Source organism: Dama dama, chromosome X (genome assembly GCF_033118175.1).
Source record: "Dama dama isolate Ldn47 chromosome X, ASM3311817v1, whole genome shotgun sequence".
In the NCBI taxonomy this organism is placed as follows: domain Eukaryota; kingdom Metazoa; phylum Chordata; class Mammalia; order Artiodactyla; family Cervidae; genus Dama; species Dama dama.
The window spans coordinates 24,784,352-24,800,926 of NC_083714.1; the positions used below are offsets into that span (position 1 = coordinate 24,784,352).

Below are 16,575 nucleotides of genomic sequence, written 5' to 3' on the forward strand. Positions count from 1 at the left end.
CAGAAGTAGAGTCCTTGCTTGACCATGAACAACAGTTTATACTTGAAAACCAGAACACTTAATGTACATTCAGTTAATTTTCTTTTCACAGCCTTTATTCCATTATGAGATGAAGAAACGATCAGATCTGCATACTCTTCTTGGCATGGTTTTGTTCTCCCAATTTTCTGGGAGCAAATATTTGAACAAAAAGACCTACTTAGAATTTCTATGAACAAAAGATAATTTTCAGAGATAATCCAATATAAATTTGTATTAAAATATTCTTAACTCTTCGTAGTTCAGCTAAAGATATGCCCAATTTATTAAGTGGTAGAGTTGAAATTTCCATCTGTAGTCTCTGCATGCACCTGGATAGTAACCACACAATTTCCCCAAAGAATAAAGTGAAGGCTGAACTACAGTCTTTATCTCTGCTGCTGCTGCTGCCGCTAAGTCGCTTCAGTCATGTCCGACTCTGTGCGACCCCATAGACAGCAGCCCACCAGGCTCCCCCGTCCCTGGGATTCTCCAGGCAAGAACACTAGAGAGACAGAATTCCTTGAAATCGTTGAAGTAACTGAAACTTTTGTCCACCTCTTTTATTCAGCAAAGATTTAAAAAAAGATCTTAAAGCCCAAGTTTCATGCCATACACTTGATTTCCATTATTAATAAGCACCATAAAGTATAAAACAACCACCCCAGAGGCAAAATTGATGGTGTGGAATGAGCAGTGTGGAATAGGAGATGACATGTATTGGAATAGATGACCTCTAGCCATTTTGATTAAGTGTTTGTGGGAAATTAAAGATGGCTTCAAGTTCTTTGGCATTTCTCCTATCAAGTGTTGGTACATATCTCCTCTATACTTGAATCTGGGCTGGCTAGTCCCTCTTCTTGCTAATGAAATATGGTGGAAATGATGCTAAGTCAGTTCTGGGCCTCACCAATGAGAGTATTGGCAGCTTCCACCTTGATTTCCTGGAGCACTGAGATACCCTGTAAAAGGTCTCAGTACCCTGCTGAGAGGTCATGCAGAGAAACCTTGAGACTCCATAGAGAGAGAAAGATGTCCTGCTGAGATGAATCTTCCAGCCATCCTGGACAGGGCACCATGAATATGAATGAAGCCACCAGTTGAAGACCACTAAGTGATCCCAGTTGATGTCATGTGGAACTGAACCACCCAGTCAAGCTCTGCTGGAATTCATAACCTATAAAATTATGAGATATAGCTAAATGTTTATTGTTTTAAATCACAAAGTTTTGGGGGTAGTTTTTTTGCAAAGCAAAGGACAAATAAGGATACCAGTTCCTTTTTAGAAAGGGCTAGCAATTGAAATCAGAATTATTTGTATTCATTTTTTTAATTTGTATTCTTTGTAGTTCAGTGTATCTAGGCATGGGAGTTAAGTGTATACTGTTCTCATTATGGATTTTCAGTAGTCATTCTTAACACATTCTTTTGTTCATTTTCATAAAGTTCTGAATTAAATAACCCCTCTAGCCTTTGTTTAATATAATCTGAATAAAGCGGGTCTGTTTCAATAAAATGTTATGTCCAAAAGAAAACACAAATCTACACCCTAAGGAAAGTTTTGAAATTATTGTTTTTAGTAATGCTTTTTGAAGAGGTGCAAAAAAGGGATGAAAATTATAGCCCAAAGTCAAACTTCTTAGAATCCTCATTTCCTATCTCTCCTTCAGTAACTCACACTGTATGGCAGTTGCCCTCCATCTCTTCTCTATTCTCCCTGAAATTCCCTAAGATCTGACTGTTTGTGCTGGCTCTTCCATACCTTTTTCTCCTTATCTATGCCTTTCCAGATCTAGTTTTACCTCTAATGAGTGACTGTCTACTCCCAAAATCAATAAATATGTCCTTCGACTTCTCTAGTTTAATGTCATCACCAAATCAGAAGTTCATGAGGTAAGCTGTTAAACATTGTTGCATCCTTTGAGGTGGGGGTGAGGTAAGGTATGACTGTGAATACTCAAACATTTGTATTTTTTGTCCTATAACATAAAAACAAAATTTCACTTGGGTAGATACCATGTGTAATTTTTGTTTAGTATTCATTGTTGTAAAATATATATAACATAAAATTTACCAATGTAACTAATTTTAAGTGTACAATTTGATAGTATTAGTTATATTCACAATGTTGTACAACCATCACCACTGTCTCATTACCAAATATTTATATCACCCCAAAGAGAAACAGTAATTCCTCATACTACCCTTTACCCAACCCTTGATAACCTCTAATCCACTTTTTGTTTCTATGAATTTCCTATTTTGGTGTTTCATATAGGTGGACTCTTAGAATATTTGTTATTTTATGTCTGGCTCATTTCACTTAGTGTCATGTTTTCAAGTTTCCCCCATATTTTAGCAAGTATCAGAATTTTATTTCCTTTAATGACTGATTAATATTTCATTTTATGTATATGCAGTTGATTTTGATTATTCATAGATTCTGAATTTGAGATTTCACCAACTCATTAAGATTTATTTGTAATCACTAAGTTAATAATACTGTCATTTTTGTAGTCATTTGCAGAGAAGGTTTTTTTGCAGAGTGGCAAAAAATTTGAACCTCCTGATGTACATATTCTAAGTTAAGGTTGAATGAAGTGATGCTCTGCCTTCTTGTTTTAGCGTTCACAAATAAGTGTCTTCTTTGAAGTCTAGTTAGTGCCATGGTTTTAGGTTGTCCTTGTTTTGCTTTTTGGGGTGATTTTCTGCTTAAAATTGCCCCTGAGCATAGTGTTGAAATGCTATCTAGTGTTTCTAAGCACAAGAAAGCTGTGATGTGCCTTTTGGAGAAAATATATGTATTAGATTAGCTTTGTTCTGGTATGAGTTATAGTGCTGTTGGCTGTGAATCCAGTGTTTATAAGTCAACAGTATACATTAAATAAAAAACACACCTACGACATGGTTATGTATTGATTGGATGATGAAAATATTGTGACCAGAGGCTTGTAGCAACCTAACCTGAATTTCCTCTAGGAACAATGGTTCTGGATTTGCCAATTCAGTGTTCACAGCAATCATATATTTATGAATAAAAAAACTAGATTATACGACATTTTGCTTCCCCATTCATCTTTTGATGGGCACATGGATTGTTTTTACCTTTTGGCTATTGTGAATAATGATTCTATGCAACCTAGATGTCCATTAACAGATGAATGGGTGAAGAAGCTGTGGTACATATATATAATGGAATATTACTCAGCCATAAAAAGGAATGCATTTGAGTCAGTTCTAATGAGGTGGATGAACCTAGAGCCAATTATACAGATTGAGATAAGTCAGAAAGAGGAAAACAAATAATGTATACTAACACATATATATGGAATCTAGAAAGATGGTACTGATGAAAATAATTGCAGGGCAACAATGGAGGTACTGACATAGAGAACAGACTTATGGAAATGAGGTGGGAGGAGGAAGGAGAGGGTGGGATGTGTGAAGAGAGTAACAAGGAAACTTAAATTATCCTATGTAAAATGGATAGCCAATGGGAATTTGCTGTGTGACTCAGGGAACCCAAGCTAGGACTCTGTAACAACCTAGAGAGGTGGGTTGGGGAGGAAGGTGGAAGGGAGGTTCAAAAGGGAGGGGACATGTGTATACTTATGGCCGATTTATGTTCATGTTCAGCAGAAACCAACACAATTCTGTAAAGTATCCTACACCTAAAAAATAAATTAACTTAAAAAATACTGTTATGAATATTGGTGTGAAAGTATCTGTTTGAATCTGTTTTTGCTACTTTTTGGTACATATTAGGTCAGTGCAAAAATAATTGCAATTTCAGACCATGAATTTTAAGTCATTATAACTAGGCTCAAACACATGTTTTTTAGTCAAAATAGGAATCATTACAATCAACATATTTTTGCCAGTGAGAAATAAGTTTGTTTATTCCTGTAGCATAAAAATCTGTGCTTTGCATCTTTTCTGACCACAATGCAGTAAGATTAGATGTCAATTACAGGAGAAAAGCTATTAAAAATTCCAACATATGGAGGCTGAACAACACACTGCTGAATAAGCAACAAATCACAGAATAAATAAAGAAATAAAAATATGCATAATAACGAATGAAAATGAAAACACAACAACCCAAAACCTATGGGACACTGTAAAAGCACTGCTAAGGGGCAAGTTCATAGCAATAAAGGCTTACCTCAAGAAATAAGAAAAAAGCAAATAATCTAACTCTTCACCTAAAGCAACTCGAAAAGGAAGAAATGAAGAACCCCAGGGTTAGTAGGAGGAAAGAAATCTTAAAAATTTGGGCAGAAAAAAATGCAAAAGAAACAAAAGGGACCATAGCAAAAATCAACAAAGCTAAAAGCTAGTTCTTTGAGAAGATAAATAAAATAGACAAACCATTAGCCAGACTCATCAAGAAACAAAGGGAGAAGAATCAAATCAACAAAATTAGAAATGAAAATAGAGAAATCACAACAGACAACACAGAAATACAAAGGCTCATAAAAGAATACTATCAGCAACTATATGCCAATAAAATGGATGACTTGGAAGAAATGGAGAAATTCTTAGAAAAGTGCACCTTTCCAAAACTGAACCAGGAAGAAATAGAAGATCTTAACAGACCCATCACAAGCAAGGAAATTGAAACTGTAATCAGAAATCTTCCAGCAAACAAAAGCCCAGGACCAGATGGCTTCACAGGTGAATTCTACCAAAAATTTAGAGAAGAGCTAAGTTTGAGCTATCTTACTCAAACTCTTCCAGAAAATTGCAGAGGAAGGTAAACTTCAAAACTCATTCTATGAGGCCATCATCACCCTAATACCAAAACCAGACAAAGATGACACAAAAAAAGAAAATTCCAGGCCAATATCACTGATGAACATAGATGCAAAAATCCTGAACAAAGTTGTAGCAAACAGAATCCAGCAACATATTAAAAAGATCATACATCATGACCAAGTGCTCTTTATCCCAGGGATGCAAGGATTCTTCAATATCCACAAATCAATCAAAGTAATACACCACATTAACAAATTGAAAGATAAAAACCATATGATTATCTCAATAGATGCAGAGAAAGCCTTTGACAAAATTCATCACCCATTTATGATAAAGACCCTCCAGAAAGCAGGAATAGAAGGAACATACCTCAACATATAATTAAACCTATATGTGACAAACCCACAGCAAACATTATCCTCAATGGTGAAAAATTGAAAGCATTTCCCCTAAAGTCAGGAAAAAGACAAGGGTGCCTACTCTCACCACTGCTATTCAACATAGTTTTGGAAGTTTTGGCCACAGCAATCAGAGCAGAAAAAGAAATAAAAGGAATCCAGATAGAAAAAGAAGCAGTAAAACTCTTACTGTTTGCAGATGACATGATCCTCTACATAGAAAACCCTAAAGACTCCACCAGAAAATTACTATAGCTAACAATGAATATAGTAAAGTTGCAGGATATAAAATTAATACACAGAAATCCCTTGCATTCCTATACACTAAGAATGAGAGAACAGAAAGATAAATTAAGGAAACAAGCCCATTCACCATTGCAACTAAAAGAATAAAATACTTAGGAGTATATCTACCTAAAGAAACAAAAGACCTATATATAGAAAACTATAAAACACTGATGAAAGAAATCAGAGGACACAAATTGATGGAGAAATATTCCATGTTCATGGATTGGAAGAATCAGTATAGTGAAAATGAGTATAATATCCAAAGCAATCTATAGATTCAATGCAATCCCTATCAAGCTACCAACGGTATTTTTCAGAGAACTAGAACAAATAATTTCACAATTTGTATGAATACACAAAAATCCTCGAATAGCCAAAGCAATCTTGAGAAAAAAGAATGGAACTGGAGAAATCAACCTACCTGACTTCAGGCTCTACTACAAAGCTACAGTCATCAAGACAGTATGGTACTGGCACAAAGACAGAAATATAGATCAATGGAACAATACAGAAAGCCCAGAGAAAAATCCACGCACCTATGGACACCTTATCTTCGACAAAGGAGGCAAGAATATACAATGGAAAAAAGACAATCTCTTCAACAAGTGGTGCTAGGAAAACTGGTCAACCACTTGTAAAAGAATGAAACTAGAACACTTTCTAACACCATACACAAAAATAAATTCAAAATGGATTAAAGATCTAGATGTAAGACTAGAAACTCTAAAACTCCTAGAGGAAAACATAGGCAAAACACTCTCCAACATAAATCACAGCAGGATCCTCTATGACCCACCTCCCAGAGTAATGGAAATAAAAGCAAAAATAACACATGGGACCTAATTAAACTTAAAAGCTTTTGCACAGTGAAGGAAACTATAAGCAAGCTGACAAGACAGCCTTCAGGATGGGAGAAAATAATAGCAAATGAAGCAATGGGCAAAGAATTAATCTCAAAAATATACAAGCAACTCCTGCAACTCAATTCCAGAAAAATAAACGACCCAATCCAAAAATGGGCTAGCTATGGAAAACAGTGTGGAGATTTCTTAAAAAACTGGAAATAGAACTGCCATATGACCCAGCAATCCCACTTCTGGGCATACACACCGAGGAAACCAGATCTGAAAGAGACACGTGCACCCCAATGTTCATCGCTGCACTGTTTATAATAGCCAGGACATGGAAGCAACCTAGATGTCCATCAGCAGACGAATGGATAAGGAAGCTGTGGTACATATACACCATGGAATATTACTCAGCCATTAAAAAGAATTCATTTGAATCTGTTCTAATGAGATGGATGAAACTGGAGCCCATTATACAGAGTGAAGTAAGCCAGAAAGATAAAGACCAATACAGTATACTAACACATATATATGGAATTTAGAAAGATGGTAACGATAACCCTATATGCAAAACAGAAAAAGAGACACAGATGTACAGAACAGACTTTTGGACTCTGTGGGAGAAGGCGGGGGTGTGATGATTTGGGAGAATAGCATTGAAACATGTATATTATCATATGTGAAATGGATCGCCAGTCCAGGTTCAATGCATTGGACAGGATGCTTGGGGCTGGTGCACTGGGATGACCCAGAGGGATGGGATGGAGAGGAAGGTGGGAGGGGGGTTCAGATGGGGAACACATGTGTATCTGTGGCTGATTCATGTCAATGTATGGCAAAACCACTACAATATTGTAAAGTAATTAGCATCCAATTAAAATGAATTTATTTAAATATAGATCAATGGAACAGAATAGAAAGCCCAGAGATAAATCCACGAACCTATGGACACCTTATCTTTGACAAAGGAGGCAAGGATATACAATGGAAAAAAGACAACCTCTTTAACAAGTGGTGCTGGGAAAACTGGTCAACCACTTGTAAAAGAATGAAACTAGAACACTTTCTAACACCATACACAAAAATAAACTCAAAATGGATTAAAGATCTAAATGTAAGACCAGACCCTATAAAACTCCTAGAGGTGAACATAGGCAAAACACTCTCCGACATAAATCAAAGCAAGATCCTCTATGACCCACCTCCCAGAATATTGGAAATAAAAGCAAAACTAAACAAATGGGACCTAATGAAACTTAAAAGCTTTTGCACTACAAAGGAAACTATAAGTAAGGTGAAAAGACAGCCCTCAGATTGGGAGAAAATAATAGCAAATGAAGAAACAGACAAAGGATTAATCTCAAAAATATACAAGCAACTCCTGCAGCTCAATTCCAGAAAAATAAATGACCCAATCAAAAAATGGGCCAAAGAACTAAACAGACATTTCTCCAAAGAAGACATACAGTTGGCTAACAAACACATGAAAAGATGCTCAACATCACTCATTATTAGAGAAATGCAAATCAAAACCACAATGAGGTACCATTACACGCCAGTCAGGATGGCTGCTATCCAAAAGTCTACAAGCAATAAATGCTGGAGAGGGTGTGGAGAAAAGGGAACCCTCTTACACTGTTGGTCGGAATGCAAACTAGTACAGCCGCTATGGAAAACAGTGTGGAGATTTCTTAAAAAACTGGAAATAGAACTGCCATATGACCCAGCAATCCCACTTCTGGGCATACACACTGAGGAAACCAGATCTGAAAGAGACACATGCACCCCAATGTTCATCGCAGCACTGTTTATAATAGCCAGGACATGGAAGCAACCTAGATGCCCATCAGCAGATGAATGGATAAGGAAGCTGTGGTACATATACACCATGGAATATTACTCAGCCATTAAAAAGAATTCATTTGAATCAGCCCTAATGAGATGGATGATACTGGAGCCCATTATACAGAGTGAAGTAAGCCAGAAAGATAAAGAACATTACAACATACTAACACATATATATGGAATCTAGAAAGATGGTAACGATAACCCTATATGCAGAACAGAAAAAGAGACACAGAAATACAGAACAGACTTTTGGACTCTGTGGGAGAAGGTGAAGGTGGGATGTTTCAAAAGAACAGCATGTATACTATCTATGGTGAAACAGATCACCAGCCCAGGTGGGATGCATGAGACAAGTGCTCGGGCCTGGTGCACTGGGAAGACCCAGAGGAGTCGGGTGGAGAGGGAGGTGGGAGGGGGGATCGGGATTGGGAATACATGTAAATCCATGGCTGATTCATATCAATGTATGACAAAACCCACTGGAAAAAAAAATAATAAAAAAAAAATCTGTGCTTTGGGATTCAAAGAACTCTTGGAAAGCATTTTTTGCCTCCTGCTTATTGTGGAAGCGTTTTCTCTGCAAAAAGTTGTCTAGATGCTTGAAGTGGTAATTGGTTGACAGGTCAGGTGAATATGGTGGATGAGGCAAAACTTTGTAGAAGTTTTCAACTGTTGAAGCGTTGATTGTGCAATGTGTGGTTGAGCATTGTCATGTAGAAGAAATGGGCTCTTTCTGTTGACTTATGCTGGCTGCAGGAATTGCAGTTTTCGGTGCATCTCATCAGTTTGCTGAGCATACTTCTCAGATGTAATGGTTTTGCCAGGATTCAGAAAGCTGTAGTGTATCAGATGGGCTGCAGACCACCAAACAGTGACCATGACCTTTTTTGGTGCAAGTTTGGCTTTAAGAAGTGCTTTGGAGCTTCTTCTGGTTCAGCTGCTGAGCTGTTCATTGTTGGTTGTCATTTAAAATCCACTTTTCATCACACATCACAATCCAATGGAGAAACTGTTCATTGTTGTTACAAAGAATAAAAGAAGATGACACTTCAAAATGATTTTTGTTTTTTGATTTGTGGTCAGCTCATGGTTACTGACTATGCTAAAGACAGATCTCCTTACCTGCCTCCTGAGAAACCTGTATGCAGGTCAAGAAGCAACAGTTAGAACCGGACATGGAACAACAGACTGGTTCAAAATTGGGACAGGAGTATGTCAAGGCTGTATATTGCCATCCTGCTTATTTAACTTATATGCAGAATACATCATGCAAAATGCTGGGCTGGGTGAAGTTCAAGCTGGAATCAAGATTGCCAGGAGAAATATCAATAACCTCAGATAGGCAGATGACACAACCCTAATGGCAGAAAGCAAAGAGGAAGGTAATGAAGAAGGTGACAGAGGAGAGTGAAAAAGCTGGATTAAAACTCAGCATTCAAAAAACAAAGATCATGGCATCTGGTCCCATCACTTCATGGCAAATAGATGGGAAAACAATGGAAACAGTGACAGACTTTATTTTCTTGGGCTCAGAAAATCACTGCAGATGGTGACTGCAGCCATGAAATTAAAAGATGTTTGCTCCTTGGAAGAAAAGCTATGAGAAACCTAGACAGTGTATTAAACAACAGAGACATCACTTTGCTGGCAAAGGTCCATGTAGTCAAAGGCATGGTTTTTCCAGTAGTCCTGTTCGGATGTGAGAGTTGGACTATAAAGAAGACTGAGTGCTGAAGAATTAATGCTTTTGAATTGATGCTGGAGAAGACTCTTGAGAGTCCCTTGAACTGCAAGGAGATCAAACCAGTCAATCCTGAAGGAAAATCAATCCTGAATATTCATTGGAGGGACTGATGCTGAAGCTCCAATACTTTGGCCACCTGATACAAAGAGCTGACTCATTTGAAAAGACCCTGATGCTGGGAAAGATTGAGGGCAGGAAGAGAAGTGGGTGACAGAGGATGAGATGGTTGGATGGCATCATCAACTCAACAGACATGAGTTTGAGAAAACTCCGGGAGATGGTGAAGGACAGGGATGCCTGGCGTACTGCAGTCCATGGGGTCACAAAGAGTTGGACATGACTGAGTGGACTAAGCAACAACAATGTGAGGCTCCCACCTTATGGATCTTTTTCACCTTTCCAGTTTGCTTCACATGAACAGTGACCTTAGAATTGTTGATGTTGAATTCTTCGGCATCTTCTTGTGTAGTTCTAAGTGGATCAACTTCGATGATCCTCTCAATAGGTTGTTGTCAACTTCCGATGGCTGACCACTGTGCTCCCCATCTTCAAGACTCTTGTCTCCTTTGCAAAACTTCTTGAATCACCACTTCACTTTATGTTTGTTAGCAGTTCCTGGGCCAAATGTGTTGTTGCTGTTGCGAGTTGTGTCCACTACTTTATGACCCATTTTGAACTCAAATAAAAAAATCACTCAAAAAGCTTTTTGTCTAAAATCATTTCTATAGTCTAAAATAAATACAAAATAAACAGCAAGTAATGTCATTAGCAAAAAAAAATGAGAAATGCCTATTAAAATGATGTACAACATAACCACACTTATTTAAGAAAATATTCCAATATCAAAATCAAATTTCAACAATGCAGAACTGTAATAACTTGCACCAACCTAATATCTATATAGGACTAAAGTTGCTGGGTCATATGAAAATTCTATGTTTAACTTTTTGAGGAACTATTAAACTATTTTCCATGGTGATTGTACAATTTTACATTCTTTTTTTTTGGGGGGGGGGGCGCACACGGTCTGCAGGATCTTAGTTTCCTGACCTGTGTTCTCTACATTGAAAGGAACAAGTCCTAACCACTGGACTGCCAGGGAATTCCTCCCCAATTTTACATTCTCACCAGCAATGTATGAGGGCTCCAATAGCTGATACCTTCACCAACACTTATTTATTTTCCCTATTTAAAAAATTAGAGCCATCTCAGTAAATGTGATCTCCAATGAGATGGTTTTATTTACATTCAATGGCGACCCACTCCAGTACTCTTGCCTGGAAAATCCCATGGACAGAGGAGCCTGGTAGGCTGCAGTCCATGGGATTGCGAAGAGTTGGACATGACTGAGCGACTTCACTAATGACTAATGGTACTAAGCATCTTTTCATATGCTTATAGCACATGTGTATATGTTCTTTGAAGAAAAGTCTCCTAATGTCCTTTCCCCATTAAATTTTTTTTTGTCTTATTGTTGAGTTTCACAGGTTCTTCTTATATTCTGGGCATTAAACCCTTATCATCTATGATTTGCAAATATATTCTCCCAATCTGTGGATTTCTTTTTTACTCTCTTGATAGTGTCCTTTGCACACAATTTTTAATTTTAATTATGTCTATTTTTTCTTTTGTCCCCTGTTCTTTTGGTGTCATATTTGAGAAACCACTTTAAAATCCAAGGTCATACAATCTTGGTTATGTTTTCTTGTAAGAGTTCTGTGGTTTTAGCTCTTAAATTTACGTCTTTGATTCATGTGTGTTAATTTTTATATATGATGTAAGGTAAAGGTCCAGCTTTATTCTTTTGCATGTGGTTATCTAGCTTTCTCAGTAATATTTGTTGAAAACACTGTTATTTCCTTATTATATGGTTTAAGCATTCTTGTTGAAAATAAGTTGACTGTAGATGTGAGGATTTAGTTCAAAACTTTCAATTTCGTTGGTCTGTATGTCTTTCCTTATGCTAGTACCACACTGTTTTGATTATTGTAGGTTTGCAAAAAGTTTTAAAATTGGGAAATTTGACTTCTCTGTATTCTTCTTTTTCAAGATATTTTTTGGTTATTCTGGGTCCTTTGAAATTCCATATGAATTTTAGGGTGAGTTTTTCCATTTCTGTAGGTAAAAAAGTCATTGGTATATTCATAGAAATTGCATTGAAATTGTGATAACTTTTAGGCAGAATTTTCATGTTAATATTTTTATAATCCATGAATGCAGAATACTTTCCATTGAAGGTAATGTCTTTAGCAATGTTTTATAGTGTTCTGTGTACAAATGTTTTGCCTCCTTGGTTAAATTTATTTGTAAATATTTTATTCTTTTCGATGCATTGAGTTTATTAGCTTAACATTGAAATATTTAGGGTTTTCTACACATTAGATCACACCATCTGCAAACAGATATTTTGACTTCTTCCCCTCCAATTTTGATGTCTGTTGTTTCTCTTTATTTCCTAGTTGCTCTGGTTAGAGTAGAACTGGCAAAAGTGAGCATCCTTGTCTTGTTCCTGATCTTAGTGGGAAAGCTTTTAGTCTTTCACCATTAAGTATGATGTAAGCTGTGGGTTTTTCATTTATGACTTTTGTCATGTTGAGAAAGTTCCCTTCTTTTCCTGGTTTGCTGAGTATTCATATAATACAAAGGTATATGATTTTGTCAAATTCTTCTTTGGCATCAATTGAGATGATCATGTGCTTTTCCTGCCCTAAATTCTGTTAATGTGGTGTATTGTATTGATTATTTTGTGTGTGTGTTGAACCTCTTATATTCCTAGCATGAATCGCACCTGGTCATGGTGTATAATCCTTTTTATATGCTGCTGGATTCAATTTACTATAGTTTATTGAGGATTTTGTGTCTATATTCATAAAAGATGCTGTTCTGTTGATTTTTGTATCATCCTTGTCTGACTTCAATGTTAGATAAGTGTTGGCCTTGTTACTGAACCAGATTGATTTGATGCAGAGCAAGCAAACACTGAGACTCTGAGATTTGTTGCAGAGGAAAAGTTTATTCACAAGGAAACCAAATAATAATATGGGAGGAGAACTTTCAAATATCCAAGCCCCCAAGGCAAGGGGATGTGGATATTTATGGGATGAAGCTGAAGCATGGGAGCATGAGAAGTGATTGGACATAAGTAAAAGGTGAGGTAATCATCATTCTGCATAGGCACAACAAGCACAGTTAAGCTGTAAGCTTCCTCTTGGGACAAAAATGGCAGTGTTAGCACATTCTGAGGGTGGGGATTTTAGCCCTCTGATGTCAGACTTTTGTTCGTGTCTGGATGTACAAGCTGGACAGTCAGTGGTCCCAAGCACTCTTAGCATGCTCAAGCTCTAACTGGACACAGCTGACTCCAAGATCCTGAAAAACAACTTGGGCAAACATCCTATTGTTTAGGGTACATGACACTTGGAGGACATGTAAGGCTTTGTTAAAAAGAAAAACAATCTTGGTCAGTGAAAGCAGGTTACAGTTCATTGTTTGCTAAGCAAGTTATGGTTTAATAGATCTAACTGATGACTTACCCTCAGTTTAAGCCTCATAGAATCAGTTAGGATGTGTTCCTACCATTTCACATAGTAAGAGGAGTTTGAGGAATGCTCTAATTTTAGATGTTTGTTAGAATTTACCAATGAATCCAACTTGTTCTGGGCTTTTCTTTTGGGGGAGATTTTTGATTATTGATTTAATTTTCTTAATTATAATAGGCATATTTAGATTTTCTGTTTATTCTTGTGTCGATTTGGTAGTTTGCATGTCTCTGGAAATTTTCCCATTCATTTAGGTTATCAAATTGATTGATGTACAGTTGCTCACAGTAATGTCTTATATTTTTTGTTTTAGTAAAGTTGGTAGAAATATCCCCAATTGTATTTATGATTTTGCCTTAACTTTTTAAAAAATTCTTGATAAGTTTATCTAAATGTTTTTTTTCCCCAGAGAATCAACTTTTTGTTTTATTGATTCTAATTGTTTTTCTTTTTTTGGTATCTTGTATTCCTGCTTTAAATTTTACTATTTCCTTCCCAATCCAGATTTTGAATTTAGTTTTCCCTTCTTTTTATTGTTTCTGAAGGTAAACTTTAGATTATTGACTTGATATCTTTCCCCATTTTTAAATGTAGGCATTTACAACTATAAATTTCCATCTTAGTATTACTTTTAATATCATCCCATAAGTTTGGTTATGATGTATTTTTTCATTCATCTTAAAATATTTTCTAATTTCACTTGTGACTTCTCATTTTGACCCATTGGTTAAGAGTATATTGTTTAATTTCTACATGTTTTAAAAAAATTTTCTTTTCCTTTTTTTGAGAACTAGCTTCATTCTACTGTTATCAGAGAAGATATGTTTTACAATTTCAGTATTTTAAAAATTATTGAAAATTGTTTTGTGGCCTAACATGTTATCTGTACTGGAAAATATTCCATGTGCCATGTAAAGAATATGTATCTTGTCTTTGTATCTGTCAATTAGGTCTAGTTGTTTATTATGTTCTCAAATCAGCCATATATTTTTTATTGCTCTTCTAATGATTTCATACATTATTGAAAGCAGTATATTGAAGTCTCCAACTACTGTTGCTGTTGTTTAGTTGCCAAGTCATGTCCAATTCTTGGCAACCCCATGGACTGTAGCCCACCAGGCTCCTCTGTTCATGGAATTCTTCAGCCCATTTCCTTCTCCAGGGGATCTTCTAAACTCAGGGATTGAATCCATGACTCCTGCATTGGCAGGTGGATTCTTTACCACTGAGTCACTTTGGAAGCCCCAGTATTCTTAATGGACATATGTTTGCTCAGTAACTCAGTTGTGTGTTTTTCTGATCCTATGGACTGTAGCCCTCAGGCTCCTCTGTCCATGGTTTCCCATTTAAGAATACTGGAGTGGGTGGCCATTTCCTTTTCCAGTGGATCTTCTTGTCCCAGATCTTCTTCACCACTTAGCCATCAGAGAAGCCCAACTACTGTTGTAGAACTGCCTATTTCTGCCTTCCTTTCTCTCAGTGTTTGCTTCATATTTCTAGGACTCTCTTTTTAGGTACAGATATGTTTATAATTGTTTATCTTCTGGATGGATAGACCCTTTTATTATTATGTATCCTTTTCTCTTGTAACAGTTTTGACTTAAAAGTCTATTTTATCTGATGTTAGTACAGAACTCCAGTTGTCTTTGGTTAGTATTTGCTATCTTTTACCATCCTTTCCTTGTTAACTTATTTGTGTCTTTGGATCTAATGTGAGTCTCGTGTATACAGCATATAATTAGATCATGTTTTTATATTCATTTTGCCACTCTACTTTTAATTTAAGATAATTTAATCTATTTATTTTTAAAGTATTACTGATATCCAAGGACTTCTGCCATTTTGCTATTTATTTTCTATCTTATGCATCAATTTTGTTCCTTTTTACTTTATTATTGCTATCTTTTGTGTTTAATTGATATTTTTTTAATGTACCACTTATATTCCCTTCTTATTTTCCTTTCTATGTAAAAGTTATCTTCTTGGTGTATATCCTTGGAATTTTAAAGAACATCTTAAATTTATAACAATCTAGTTTAAATTAACATCAACTTAGCTTTTATAGTATACAAAATATGCTCCGATAAGCTCCATTCCTCTTCCTCTATGTCAGTCACAATTTCATCTTCTTTTAGTCTTATACATTATTTCCAGTAAGCAAAGAGATTTCCCTACATACCTAAAAAAATCCAGTTCATGAAAATAACATTAATATAATACTGCCATTCAATTCATAGATTCTGTTCAAGTTTCATAGATTGTCCCAATCCATAGAATGTCCAAAGGGTCCAGTACATAATCATGTGCTGCATTTAATGATGATGACCTTTTAGTCTAGAATAGTTCTTTAGTTTTTCATTGACTTTCATATTCTTGGTCCTTTTTTCACCCCAGTTTTATTGAGATATAATTGACATACAGCACTACATAAGATATATAGCATAATGATTTGACTTACATATTAACACCTCATGAGGTGATTATCACAATAAGTTTAGTGAACATCCATCATTTCATGTGGCTCTACAACTAAAGAAATAGAAGAAAGGTGTTTTTCCCTGTGATGAGAACTCTTAGGATTTACTCTCTTAAATTTCACATATAACATAAAGCAGAGCTCATTATATTTATCATGTTATACACTACATCCCTAGTACTTATTTATACCTGGAAGTTTGCACCTTTTGACTATCTTCATCCAGTTCCCCTCCACCACACCACACCTCTCATAACCACAGATCTGATTTCTTTTTCTATGAGTCTTTTTAAAAAATATAATTGACCTTCAACACTGTTAGGTTCTGGTGTACAACATAGTGATTCAGTATTTCTATACATTTGAAACTGATCATCATGGTAAATCTAGTTAACATCTGTCACCATACAAAGATATTGCATAATTATTGACTATATTTCTCACACTGTACACTTCATACTCATGATTCATTTTTTTTTTGTAACTGAAACTTTGTACCTCTTAATCTCCCTCAACTATTTCTTTTCTCTTCCCATCTCCCCCCCTCTGGCAAACATGTTTGTTCTCTGTATCTTCAACTCTGTTTCTGCTTTATGTTTGTTTATTTGTTTTTAGATTCCACATATAAGTGAAATCGTAATACTTGTCTTTCTGTGTC

At 36.0% G+C, this 16,575-nt stretch overlaps 1 pseudogene; it reads right to left on the reverse strand.

Annotated features, from left to right (window-relative positions):
- Window positions 1-3,856: 3,856 nt before the first annotated feature.
- The window catches only part of LOC133052575 (histone-lysine N-methyltransferase SETMAR-like), a 28,514-nt pseudogene continuing 15,795 nt past the window's right edge, over window positions 3,857-16,575 (reverse strand).